Source organism: Onychomys torridus, chromosome 19 (genome assembly GCF_903995425.1).
Source record: "Onychomys torridus chromosome 19, mOncTor1.1, whole genome shotgun sequence".
In the NCBI taxonomy this organism is placed as follows: Eukaryota; Metazoa; Chordata; class Mammalia; order Rodentia; family Cricetidae; genus Onychomys; species Onychomys torridus.
This window is the reverse complement of record NC_050461.1, coordinates 46280024-46284533: the sequence shown is the minus strand read 5'-3', so window position 1 is coordinate 46284533 and position 4510 is coordinate 46280024.

Below are 4510 nucleotides of genomic sequence, written 5' to 3'. Positions count from 1 at the left end.
TAAAGTTACAGTGTCTAGTTTCCCACAACCCTTAAAAGAAAGGCCCTTTTTGGACTAGCAAGAATTCTACCCTGGAAAAGTGTTAGGGGTTTTCCCAATAGATAGGTCTTCCCTGCCTGTACTACTCTAGGGAGTATGCTTGGAGTCAGAGGGCAAGGGAGGGGTGGTAGTTAACAAATCAAAGTCTGGGGTATATTGTTTTATCAAGTCTGTCTGGTGCATTCCTGAAGTGTGTTGATTGTTGAGGGACTGGAAAACCATAGCAAAATGAACTCAGAGAGCTCCATTAATCTTGATCATTCCTGTTGTCTTCTTTCATCCATCATGTTTTATCTTTATTCCACTCAACCCCAGAGACACTGCCATATATACCACAAAAGCTAAACAACCTCCAATGACCCCAGAGATTGAGCTTTGGGTCATTTCACAGAAAAATACCCTATGTCCAGCAGATGACAATGAGTGGAGATAAGGGGCTCCTAAAACTCTCCAACACCCCAAAAAGTATCCCTAAACAGATACAACTGCCAACAATAAAGAGAAGCTATTGGCCATCTTCAGGCTCTTAAACACTTGACAAAAAAGAACAACTAAAAATAATATAAATTAAAACCTACCAGCTGCAACCAGGATTCTCATCACAACTTGTCTCTACTAGAAGAAATGAAGTTCCCAACACTCTCTACATACTAATTAATCCTCATTTATGACCTGAATTATTACCAACACTACATCTATCAACCCCTTTGATGCCTTTACACTAGACTTTTCCTTCACACTGCTCTCTCACTAGATGCAGAGTCCCTTGTATCTCCTTAAATCTTTGGGACAGTTGGTCAAGGCTGTCCCTGAATGCTAGGATAAGGTCAGTTCCACCTCTGACTCCACATTTTCAGGATAAGCTCCAAGTAGTAAACAGATGATCAAGTTTATTTTAAACTCTTCCACAGGATGCAAGACCATAGGAGATGTCTGGACCAGCTCCTATCAAGTCTTCCTCATCCCTCCAATGGTAGTTAAGTTATGAGGCCTGTCTCTGTGGTTGATCTGATGAGAGGTAATAGCACTCCTCCTGCAGAGGCACAAACAGCTCATTCCTGTAAGCCTCTTGGAGAATTTTGTTAATTATTTCAGTGAATGTTTGATGCAGCATACCATCTAACACATCTAGACTCTAATGGGTAACCATGATCCGAGGTCCCTCTGTCGTTATGAACACCTTATTTCTATGTTTCAGGGATTTCTTTTCATCCCCAGCCACTATTGTCACATGACCTGCCTATCCTGAAACCATCCTTTGGTGTTTCTCACTTTAACCTCTGTGACTTACAGTTCTTTATTCTGGTTCACTGTCTATTTCTTGGTTCAATTCTGTGGTGTCTTTAGCCCATCTCAATCTTCCAGTATGATTTTTATCTTCTAGATTAGAAGCCATTAAGATGGAGATAATATTGTGGCAAGGCTATTCATCACTACCATCTACACCAACTATCTGTCAGCACCAAGTACCTCTTGACCTTGGAGCGATGTCACAATCTCGTCCTCAAACTCATGCAATAACTACCTTTGCCTCTCCAAAATGTAGCTCAATCCCTTCTTAAGTTTTATGGTCTTATGACCCTCAGCAATCCCAACCATAGATCCCAATGCCTGATTCTCAGCAATGAAGCACTTCCAAAAGGAATCAATCTCAATCATTTTTCCATGATTTGGTCTGCTGATCTGTCAGGCAGAAATGTAGATTCAAAAAAGCCCTCCCTTGGAAATAAAATCAAAACATGCTATTTTAATTCCCAGGCTCTAATGCCTGGAGTCTGAATCAGTTCCTCCTGATCCCTTATACAATTAGAGGATGAATCCTACCCAACCTGGCACCTTAGGCCAGTGGTTGAGCAATGGTGCTATGAAACTTACCTAGGACGACATGAGCTGTCCCCTCCTGTGTATTCAAATATGTCATAAAAATGGCCCAGAAGACGAGGCCAGCACTATCTTGTAACTAGTATTAAAGCCTCCCATTCTCTCTCAGGAGTATCGTGTCTTTAGAATTCACTGGCTGTATTTTGGTCCCCAGTGTCTTTCTTGTGTGTGTGTGTGTGTGTACACATGTGTGTATGCTTGTTCATATACACACACCTATGGAATCTAAGTGTTAACTTTGGGTGTCGTTCCTCAGAAAGCCATAAACACTGTGTTTTGAGCCGGTCTGTACTGGAACTCACAAATTCAACTAGTCTGGCTGATGAGGAAATCACAGGGTTGCATCTCTCTCTCTCTCTCTCTCTCTCTCTCTCTCTCTCTCTCTCTCTCTCTCTCTCTCTTCTACACTAGGATTATAAATGTGTGCCACCACAGTATACAGAGGTTCTGAGAATTGAACTCAGATCCTAATGAAGCAATAGCACATCACAATTTCTGGCAATTTCTCCTGCTTCTGCTGCGACACTAACAGGCTCAAAATTTGAAACCTTTACCAGAGAAACAGAATTTAGAGTCTGGACTATAGGAAATAGGATGACATGGCATTCCTGAGGCTAACCTGAAGTTGTGGATGACAGACAGGTTCTGTGTGAGGGGTGTGATACGTGCAGGAGGTGCTAGAAATGAACTTGAAGCCATCTTTTACATTTCCATATACAGAGATTATGATATCTTCATCCTTTCTGCTGTGAAAGGACCCAAGGCATGCTAATTCATCTGTCACTCCAATCTCACTCTCGTGCTATTTAGTTACCACAGTTGGCTGTGGTTTCTGCCCATCAGGGACTACACAGAAAAAGGAGTATGGTCACATCGATAATTAAATCCCACTAAACTGCAATAAATACATCCCGTTATATAAAAATGTCACCAGCCACTCCAATTACATCTAACATGGCAGGAACCATGAGACTGAGTGCAGTGGGCAGTCCTAACTGATTGTGAGCAAATATCTCTTGCAAATTATTCAGAAGCACCAAGTAGACACAAGGCAAGTGTCTGTGCAAGGAGCAGGGCAGGAGGTCACACAAGTGAGGAATTAAGAAGCTTGTTTCATTCAGATATTGGCCACTCTTGGTAGCCCAAAAAATTTTCCTTTCTTTCCTTTTTTCCCCCAAATTGTCTGTACTAGCAGAAGCTATAGCCACCATAGTCCATGCTGCACAGCTTGCAGACACCACTGTGTACAGTGGCAGGAATCTGCCATGCTGCACTGAAGCCAATATGCCCTGAACCTGCGGAACTCGACCCGCATGAAACATGAAGTAGAAAGCTGTTTGGGGCTCCATTATTGTGTGTTTAGAAGACTTTTTAAAACTCTTTTAGGCCTTATGAAAATTCCAGAGCCCCACATTGGTACAACAAATGTAGGTGAATGTTTCTCTGGGCTGCCCAGCACCCACAGTCCCATGGTTGACTTATAAAATAATCACTCAGAAGCTTATATAAATTATAACTGCTCGGCCATTAGCTCAGGCTTATTACTGACTAGCTCTTACACTTAAATTAGCCCATAAGACTTATTTTTGTTTAGCCATGTGGCTTGGCACCTTTTCTCAGGTCTGCCTTGTCATATTGTTTCCTCTGTGTCGGGCTGGTGACTCCTGACTCAACCTTCCTCTTCTCAGAATTCTCCTTGCCTGCATACCCCACCTACACTTCCAATTGGCTACTGGCCAATCAGCGTTTCCTTTATCAACCAATCAGAGCAACACATATTCACAGCATACAGAATGATATTCCACAGCACATATTCATGAACCCTCTGCAGGCCCAGGCCTCTCTCATTTTAATTGTGAGCTAAAAGCTGACAAAACCCACACATTGATGTATATAATGATGAAGTGAACATCATCTATGTCTAAGATAAATACATTTAGGAGCTGGGTCAATGAATGAACTAACATGGCTGAAGAAGGAGCAGTGGATCATAGAAGGTGTTGGTACTCGGCTTGCAAGAAGATAGACTCACAGAACCACAAGAGGGTGAAAACTCTCCAGAGCATTTGGAGAGTGATTTGTCCACAGATGTGGTGGCAGCTTCCACCAGAAAGTGATGAAGGAAGTAAAGAGCAGAGCTCCAGTGAGGACATCTACAGGGAACACTACAACCTCAAAGGCAAGAACTCAAACCAGCACAGGAAAGACTCAGCTATCAAGACCAACTTCAAATAAACAAAACTGGTCTGAAAGCAGAAAATCAAACATAATTCACCAAAAGGACCTGATTCTTTAGAAGACATCAGTGAAAATTGGAAGCAAGGAAGGTATCAGTGACTACAAAGCCTCAGTGGCTTACTTCGAACTGGACTTCTCTCCTTCTAGGTAGTTAGGACATTGGGCAGACAGGCCCAGGATGCAGAGAAGTGGCTCAGAAAGAAGTCGCCACAGTGGCATAGCATGTCACTTGGATGGTCAGGCCTTCCACAGCAGGAAGAGACCTTTGTCTGACACAGCCTCCCTTGTTCCCCTGTACAGTACACTTGGAAGATGTGTCAGAGCTTAGGACCTCCCTAATCTGCCACCTCAG